Below are 10,178 nucleotides of genomic sequence, written 5' to 3'. Positions count from 1 at the left end.
AATGCTCCCGTTAAAACCCATCAGGCTAAGAACGGGGCGGGGGTGTGGCAACCGGAAGCGTAACAACGCGGGTGTCTTCCCCTCCGGGGTTGGGAAGTCCACAAAATGACAGTAACCGTTTTTTAAAACGGTTATAATTCCAAAAAATAGTTCAATATAATTATTTTAACTTTAATGAGCTTTTTATCTTATAGAATTTTAATCAACTTTCCTGACAGATCACACTATATAAAATTATTTTAAATTTGCTGGCCTGTCTAGTCAGAATTTGAACCCTCGGGGCTCAGGTCAGTCCGGACGAATCCCGGAGCCAACTCACGGGCTCGGGACGTACTTTATGGCCGCAGAGCACGCCGCTCGCCATTGTCTTCTACCCTGACGGCACCATACCCTGGATCCCTGGACTATACGTTACTCTCATAGTTGTGAAAATATAATTATATTATTATTCAGGCTTTATAGAAACCTGAAAAAGATACCAAATTACGAAAGATAGAATAATAGTAACTATGGTAACCAGCAATTTTAAGTCGAAAGCCTATATAATAAGTAAAATGAAAAAAAATACGGTTTACGAGGTATTTCATTATTTATTTCATCTACAAAACCGAGCTGTTTGAAATAATATTTGAACTAATGTTTTTGTTTTGCTTGATGAGAAATTCACTACAGAAACTCTTATTGTGGTTATGAATAAGAAATGTGATTTTTGCAGCGCGTAAAAAATGTTATGCCTGACCAGAATTCGAAGCCAGGAACTCCGAACGAAAGACAGAGACGCTACCACTCGCGCCAGAGAACCCCACAATCAATTTCATTTCCTTATATTATAAAATCTGTTTGTAAGTGTTAATTTTAACGCAATTTTTTTTTTTATATTGTAAAATATTAAAACCGAGCAAATCTTTTGTTTTTATTTGTTTTAATTCTTTAGCAAACAAAAAAATATTCATGTAGCATTTTATCGACCTGGATAATTCGTTTTCATTATTAAAAATGATATCAATTTATAACTAAATCGTATGATTACCGTACATTAATTTTAGAAGTAAATCTAAACTAGTTACATTAAAATCCGCTTGTACAGCCAAGTTATCGATTGATTCTGAATCGATAGTCGAAATCTATCATGATCGATAGTTACAATTTATCGATTCAACTACCATCCTAAAGATGTTACCTTTGCATTATATATAGAACTATTCCATATATAAAATGAATGTTTGTTTGATTGTTCCATATGCACTCCTATACCGTTCATTGGATTGCGATGAAATTTTGGTGAGTTGTACGCACGCCCGCAAAGGTTTTTGAATTGATTTGGCCCGCTAAGTGGCGCCGGGGTCGAGATATTTCGGAAAATTGTATTTACAGTCCAATTTGCCTCATATTTTTCGAAAACGACAAACTGTTGGTCGACACACAATTAACCCTATGTAACCATATAGTGCGTGCGAAGGACGACGGGAATGCTAGTATAAAATAACCCGACTTACGTCGCTGCGTAAAATGTCACCGATGTATGACGTCGGGAAATAAGTTTAATTAATTAAAGTTGCACATTTTTGAGAACTCGGTTGAACCGTTGGAAGTTTAAGAAAAGCGCATAATAAAAATAAGTTTTCTTTGCTTATGTACTTACGGGAAGGTAATTTTTAATATTATTTCTAAAGAAAACTAAATATAAATTGAAGTACAAAATTTATCTGATAATTTTTATATTTTAACGTATAAGTGAGCAGTTCTGAAGCAATACTTGTCAAAGAATTGACTTAATGAGGAAAATTTACTTCATTTTTAACGCAATTCAATATAATTGTGTCAAGAATGCAAAACTCTTAGGAAAATTTAAATAAAACCTCTTTCTACAATTTCAAATTATTTTATCGTATCGCAAGGCATTTATTTTTCGCCGAACAAAACAACTGTAGTAAATCATAAATAAATCCTAATGGCCTAAAAATAATAATAACAATAATGTGATTTGACCCCCCCCCCCGAATTTATTTTGTATATAATCGTGTAATTGAGGGTACAAATTAAAATAAAGGACTATATAAATTTTCTAGCCGAATTTATTCGAAATGTATAAGCAATTTTACACTGCAATAAATTCATTAAATTAAAAGCTGAACCTTAGATTTACGTCTTTAATTTTCTCTTCCGTTCTTGCTATTTTTATTAAATTATTCCTTTTTTGATTTTCATTAGCTTAAATTGTATTACAGACCTACCGTTACAATGCACATAGCGGTCGTAAAATTGAGATTATATATATATATAGGTGATTCAGGAGGAAGGAAACATAATTTAGGAATTGATTATACAGCTTGAAATAAGCAAAAATATTCACACAAAATTAATATAGAGGCTTCTAGGTCAGCCGGTCTTAGGTTTAATTCCTGACAAGGGTTCAAAATTTTTTCGCTTAGGCTTGGAATGGAATGGAATGCAAAGTTGGCAGGAGTCTATTACTCCCTACTTTATCGCAGAACCTGGACAGAGTCCCTTGCTGCTGGATCATTCTAATCGGGCTTGTTTTTTTAAAGGGTTAATTTTAAATAGCGGGTCTAATTTTTACAAGTTTTGTTTATTATTATTTAGTGTTTTAAGGACGGATTTAATTGCATTCCAATTCCGTTGTTAAACCAGCGTTATCGAACCCATTTTACGGGCCGACCGCGGAAGGCTAGGCTTATAAAGCCTGTCCTCCCGACGTAATTCCCCTTCAGACCGTCCACTGAAGTCCTTTCGGTGCTAACTCTTTAATAAGCTAGCAGGAATACGCCACAACGGGGCACTACCTGTAAGGAGGGAGCAATGCGTCCCCTTTTCCGGAGGAGTCGCAATTGCTGGGTTATTTTATCTTATTGTAAGTTTTGAAAAGGAGAGGATGTTTAGAAGCTCTTCATCCGCTTCTGGTATGGCTGCCCTTCAGGACGCATCTCTGCTGGGCTCTGTTCCGGACTCCAGTCCGTGATGTTGAGACAAGTGGCTGGTCTTCCTTCTTCTTCATCTTCATCTTCTCCCTCTTCTTCTTCCGAAGACCTCTTCGTTCTTCTTTGGCCTGCACTTTCCAAGAATTGGTAGTAACCGAAGTTACATACCATTAACCTTGAAATTCCCGAGGCCCCGAAGGGCTGAACGGGGGAAAGTGCAGGTTTCTTCGTTCTTCTGTGCTGTCAGTGGCTGCTGGGCTTGCGACTGCTGGGCTGATGGCTGCTGGGCTCGTTCCCTCTTTCTTCTTTCTTGAAAGGAAAGGAAGGTAATAGGGAACTTACAATGGTGACACCTATTCGCGATCGCGGTTTTGGGGCGGCGATTTTCTGGAGGAAGTAAACAGTAATTATTCACTCCACGTAATCATTAACCTTCAGACACACGTGTGTCTGAGAAGGGGTTGGGGGGACCGCGTGGCCGCAGTGAAGAAACCATTTGTTTTTGTGGTGGCTGTTGGTATCTGCAACAAAAGAAGCAGAACACACACACACGAGAAAAAAAAAAAGAAAAAAAAAAAATTTTTAATTTTTACTTTCCTTTCGACTGGCAGGATGAGACGGCACGACGAGTCGTTCCACATCCACGTTTCTCCCGTTTCTGAAACAAGAGAAACAGAACAAAACACACGCGAGAAAAAAAAAAAAAAAAAAAACATTTTAAATTTAGACCGCGTTTTTGTTGTATGCGCGACTTACCGTATTTGAAGTCTTCAAACTATATAACTCGCGAAAAACTATTCACTCGCGACCCCGGAAACGCGTCTGACGCACTATTCCGTTTATGGCTCATGCGATATGGAGGCCCCTAAGCCTGGTTTGTCGATTTTCGGCTACCGCACCGCACCATCACGGTGGTTCGTCCAGTACGGCGTGAGGCCGCTTCCTTACAACTGTCGGAGTTGGGACCTCTCTGCAGATGTCCCGAAGATGACTGTGTTCGGACACAGCCGCTCTCCCGAACAGTCTGCGCGTTAGGCTTGTCACCCGTTGACAAGCAGCACGTTATATTAAGTAATATATCGAATTCGTTTAAAATTCCAACTATTCTTTGGATAAGGACCTAAAACTTATTTAAGCAAAGTTTTTTGATATCGCCAACCGTTGACCCGGGACGTGAAAGAAATCGAGTTCGAAGACAAAAAAATCATTCCTTCCGTAATAGGCGTAGTATCGAATCGGTTTAAAGTGGTCGTTAGTTCTGTAAACATTTCGTATAACGTTAGATATGACCAACCCTTACGGCAAGGGATGACCAAAATATTGCTGGAACGGTAAGAAGATGGGGTTTGTCGTATCGAGTAAATTTGAAGTAAAATAATTTTAGGACGGTATCTCAGAATGAATTTGACAACAAGCTTTGACGTGGTGATATGCAAAATTATGTGAAAGTCAAATTAAAAAACTTAATTTTATTCAAATTAAAAATTTGATGTTTTTGACAATTATTTCTTATGCGTGATGAATGGCCTAAAGAGTGGGGTTCAAACACCCCACTTTAAAGTGGATATCTTTCATTTAGTTGTAAATGAAAGACATCAGAATGATGTTAATAAACAATGGGCAACGTTAAATAAAATGACTTTTTTATCATTAAACATCGAAAAATAATAATATATTTTTTTATATGAGTTTCTACAACTTGAGGTGTACTGTGACCGTTTTTGAAATTAGCGGTAAAAAATGTTTAATAGCCGAAATACGGCAAGGGTTTACTTAAGCTAATGTTTTTGTGAAACCTTATCCTAAACTTTGGTAACCTTATCCTAAACTTTGGTCCTTCTGATGCGTATAATCAAAGTTGTTGCCGTGACTCGAGTCTGCTTTGATGTTTAAACCGGTGTCAAGTGGTTACCTTACCCGATGTTGAATTTAAGAATTCAAAAAAAGCTTTCTGTTAAAGCCTTAGTCGGTAAGCCGACTAAGGCTTTAACAGCATCTGTGTGAAAAGCGGGGAGCGTTCGTGATTTATTCGTTTTTGCCGAGTTCCTTCTTGGTATCTGGTGTTTGATTTAGACGTGCACCTACCTCTGAAAGGGCCTTGTAAATCGATCGAGTTTTTGTTTTACAAGGCACGTGGTGAAGAAGAGGTAACGACAGCTAGTGTAAATACCCTGTAACGAGCAACGGTTCGCCATGATAGGGCGGCGAGCTCTACCTGGGCTTGCGCTAGGACTGTCTGGACTAATCACTGTGGGTACTACCAGGATACTACCTGCATATGCTCTTTTCAGAGCGTTTTTTCGTAATTGCATGCTCTTGGGTAAACTATCCAGCAGCGGCTAAGAGGTGCGAAATGTGACATGAGGACAATCAGGCCTCCGGCTGTTCGTATCTCGCTGCGTACCGTTATCGCATTTAAGGCTTGTCTGACAAAGTATTAGGTGTCAGAGTGTAAGTAGATAGATTAGTTTTGCTTATTCTAATTGGTTAGGGATGCACTGGCGAAGAGATCGGTTGTATAATCTGAAGAGTCTTATGGGAAAACTCAGGCGGGTTAGAAAGCAAGAGGATGTCGGGAGGGGAGTAGAGGATGTTAAAGTCTTCTCCTGTGATGACGAATGCTAATCTAGGCAGGCGAATACGTCCACCGGGATACCAAAAATCAGGCTGAATAGTGATTTCGTTAAAGCTGGTGGCAGTTAATTCTCCCACTAGTAGCATAATTTCAGTAACAATGTGAGCAGTTGTTGGATTTCCTGAAGGCATTCGATGCGCCTCTCCAGCGGTTCGCAGACGAGTGATATCAAGGCTTAATGAGTAGGGAAATGTTCTCTGCTTTGCCGAACGGATTTAAGACGCTTGCCTCTAAACCAACTGAAGTCAAGGAGGTTGTAGTTAAAGGAAAGAGACAGTGTCCGTCCCGGTATCAGCGCCCAGCACTTGTGCTTATTAAGGCAAAGCGGAAACTCAACGCTGCCTTAAAGGCAGCGGGAGGCAAGCAACCAGAAGTCATATTCATAAACAGGAAAGAGGACTCCACAAAAATAATGAAGAAGGAGTTTCAGGCTGCCCTCGAGGCCAATTTGAAAATTAAGAACATAAAGAATAGTAGGAAAGGTCCGCTTGTCATAGCGGATGACAAAGAGACAGAGTCGTTTCAGAATCTGTCGTTAGTAAAAGGCTAAAGGTCAAAGCGCATCAGAAATGTAAAAGTCATTGTCTGTAATAGGCATTGATCTCACTACCGAATGCGGATGACAGCAAAATAAGAAGGTATATTTTTATTAGAGGCTTATTAAATTTGTAAATCTGTTGCTTGATTTTTAAGTAAATGAAGAGGACTTTGAGTAAATTGAATTGTAGGACAAAACTGTGGTTGCAGTCAACACTTGTTTTGTTGGCGTGAGGATAGTATTTTTGGTGTTTAAAGACACAATCAAAAATGATTTGAGTGCACGGTTTAATTGAAATAAGATAAGGAAAATGTTTGTGTGAAACCTTCGGTGTTAGGGAAGGCGCGGATCTGATATATCACATTTAATAGAAAATATTATGTCTGGAAATTAATTTATGACCAAATTCAATTTATATTTAACAATTTTAACCGATATTAATTAACAAGTTAATACCTTTTTCTGTCTTAGAGAATACAATATTACCAAATTTTTTGTTTTACTTTTCAAAACTGCAAAAATAAATACCGGTGCAAAAAACAAAAGTTCAGTTATGTAAATTACTATTAAAAAAAAATTCTGTTAATTTTCAACTAGATCGGCAATTCTGATGACGTAATTTGTTTTGTCAAATAATACAGGTAAAAGTAAAAAAATAATTTTGAAATTAGTTATTTTAATTTTAAATTGAAATATATATTTTAAAGCGATTATTATGAAGAAGATTACAAAGTTACGTCAGGAGGGATTCATTAGAACGATTAAACAACTGTAATACCACCACTGACCAATCAGACACACAGAAATGTAATTAACTTGTTTTTCAATTCAATTCTTATAACAAAGTTGTTTGTCTATTTTAACGTTGGACGGATTACGATATGTAGCGAGGGAGTCGCTCGGTCTCTGCGTAAACAACCGATATGATTGACCAATCAGAGACGCAGAACGGTAATTAGTTGTTTTTCAGCTTGTACGTTATACGAAGTAAGACATCTCTTTAGTTGCGTCGTAAACGTTCACCTGTGCACATGTTCGTGTGGTAACTATGAACAATCTTCTATAAAGAAAAACCACACAATTTAGGACATTACTTTAAAGTGAGGAACATTTATTTTATTGTATGCAACATAGATTTATTTTTTTTAATATATCGGTTTTAAATTAACATTTTTTTCTTAATTTACGGTTTAATGAAAATTAAAATTTAACGTAGAATTTTTAAAGCACGTTGCTACAGTTTACATGATGATCTTTTTTACATGGGATTTTGTTTTTTAATTTAAAATTTATTCTAGATAAATAATAATCTTCCATTTTACAAAATTTGTTTTATTCAAAAAAAGAGGGGTGATGTAATCTTTTTTGAAATGGATACATCAATAATGCAAAATTTTTATAAAATGAATTACCGATGAATTTTATGTATAAACTAAAATGAATTTTATTCCGGAAAAAAGTATAAAACATCTTAATATTTTCAATAATTTTATAGGAATTGCCTAATTTTTATATTGCATCTAGATACATTATTTGTATTGTAAATGTAATTTATATGTATTGAATAGACATGTTTTTTCTTGCGCTTTGCTACCTTTGTCTACTGAAAATAAGTACAAATACCTTAGTTCAATGAATATATCACAGGAACTATAACATTTTATTTATAGTTTGATATATCAAATACTTTAATTATTATTGCTGAAACAGGAAATGCTTTTTAGAAACTCTATTAAAAGAAAGTTTGCATTTTGAATTAGGAAAACAGTAAGGGCAGTTATGTATCATATTTAAAACACACTTATCTCCCCAATAGAACAATTGGAATCTTCTTTCATCCAAATCATTGAACCACATCTTATCGGACATCCACACATTTTCACATCTCATTATTCAATTTATTTTTTCTGCAATTCTGTAGAAAATTCTTGAAATAAAAGCCAATTATCACTTGTACTAATATTTTCCATTATTGCAGATATAGTCTTCATTTATTTCTCAAGAGTTTATAATAATAAGAAATTAGCTTTTATGTTAATAAAAGATAATTTAAAATTTATTTTTGTTTCCTACATTTCTAAATTTTTCCTGGATGTCAGTTGTAGTTAACTGCATTCATTTCTGGGTCTCTTGATTGTAACCTGAAAAAGAAATCCTGTGTAAAGCTGTTTTATTGCGTAATCAACTGATCTTGTTTCAGATATTTTGTCTAAATTTATTTCATTGTTGTTCAGTTCACTAACAGAATATTCAAATCCAAATAAAACTTGTTCTAATCCATTTGATCCATTACCACGTTTTGCGAATTAACAACCGGCACACAAATTTCTGAATACTGTAATACAATCAAAAAAGTTTAATCATTATTTTAAAATTATTTTCAAGAAAGTGACAATTTTTTCTTTATCTCTGATTATACAGGTGACTAGATGGAAAGAAATTATAAGGGCATAATTGTTTTAATTACTCATTTTTCTTCTAAATGAATTTTAGTCTATGCTTTAATATATTTTTTATGTATAGCCATTAGCAAAACTTCATACAGGAAGAAAAATACAATTCCAGTTTATATTCATGCCTTTAAGCAAGTAGTCAAATGACCATATACTGTAAAGGTTCCATTTATTTTCATAATAACAAGTAGTACGTTGTAATTTTGTTCTTTATGTGAATTCTCGGTTTTTTAATGTAATGTAAATAATAGATTTTTTCAAAAACATTAATAAGCATTATTTTCCTAACCTTTTAATTAAATATTTAACTTTAACCTCTTTGGAGAGAGAAATGTTTTTACTATGTATATTTCATATACAATTATGTTTACATGGTTTTGTTGGCTCATATACAGTAATTTTAATAATACATAAAATAATTAGGTAGCTTGTAGCATGTACTTCTTATGTAGCTAGTAATTTCATGCATTTTTATGTAGCTTGTAATTGCATGTTCTTTTTATGTAGCTTGTAATTGCATGTTCTTTTTATGTAGCTTAGAAATATAACTGTTTTATTGTAAAAAATTGTTTTACTAACATTGACTAACATTAATTATACTAATTTAAGTTTAGTTGATGGGTATTTTATGTATATCATTCATTCTGCTGTATATGAGTTGAATATCTAAATTTAAATGTAATATAAATCGATTTTCTAGTATTAAATTAGAACTGTCTTCAAAGAGGTTAAATTATAATTGATTCTAAGGAAGAGGATATTACATAAACCACTTGACAAGCTGTTTATACAATTTCTGCAGTTTTCTGTAAATTTATTATTTTTACTATACTTTTTTTTTAAATAAGCAGAATTTTGTGATTTGTTAATTCATAGTATTGGCTTTTTTCAATCGTATTTGATCTGTTTATGTAAAACAGCCTCGCATCTTATTTTCTTTGTGGATTTGCTTTTATTTTATAATTACACTAAGTAATTTCTTAAATAAATAAATAAGTTGTTAAATAATATTTAACAACAAAATTAATTCTAAAATGTCCCTTTGATTATCTACATATAAACAAATTTATGAATATAACACATCATAAGATTTTTTAGCTTTCATTTAAAAAGATCTTCTATCTCACCCTAACTATCTAATGTTACATAAATCTATTTTTGACACCATCAAACAGTATTTGAAAGTATACTGGTCTTCTGCAAAGAATAATCTAGGAACTATTACAGTATATCCGTCAGGAATCATTTTAGTTCTATTTAAAAGGCCCATCACTATTACCGTTGATAATTTTTACAGGAATGTTAAACCTAAAAATACACTACATTAAACCTTTCATATGAGCAAACTATATACATAAACCCCCTGGTTTTAGTCTTCTAGAGTATATGCCATATCTTGCCTGGTGGTTATCCACTGAAATTATTAGTTTATCTTTCTATAAATGTATTTTTTTTATAAACCATTTTCCAAAACCATGTAAAACTGAAATAGAGCACATTCTCTTTTCTTATACGAGAATAGAATTTGCGATTTAATGGGTACCTGTCACCTGCTATTAATCATTTTGCACCTCCCACTGTTCACATATAGAATTCAATTGTAATTATATTTC

General features: G+C 34.1%; 1 long non-coding RNA gene across 3 annotated transcripts in view; it reads right to left on the bottom strand.

Annotated features, from left to right (window-relative positions):
* Positions 1–7,509: 7,509 nt before the first annotated feature.
* The window catches only part of LOC142330470 (uncharacterized), a 37,026-nt gene continuing 34,357 nt past the window's right edge, over positions 7,510–10,178 (bottom strand). For 2 of the 3 annotated variants that reach the window (XR_012757775.1, XR_012757774.1), the window contains exon 3: positions 7,511–8,447. This is a non-coding gene — a long non-coding RNA (uncharacterized LOC142330470). Of the gene's footprint in view, positions 8,448–10,178 lie in introns of all 3 variants that reach the window. The other variant, XR_012757776.1, reaches the window with a different exon arrangement.

The sequence above is a fragment of the Lycorma delicatula genome, chromosome 9, assembly GCF_047948215.1.
Source record: "Lycorma delicatula isolate Av1 chromosome 9, ASM4794821v1, whole genome shotgun sequence".
Taxonomy (NCBI): domain Eukaryota; kingdom Metazoa; phylum Arthropoda; class Insecta; order Hemiptera; family Fulgoridae; genus Lycorma; species Lycorma delicatula.
This window is presented reverse-complemented; position numbering and strand designations above follow the sequence as displayed.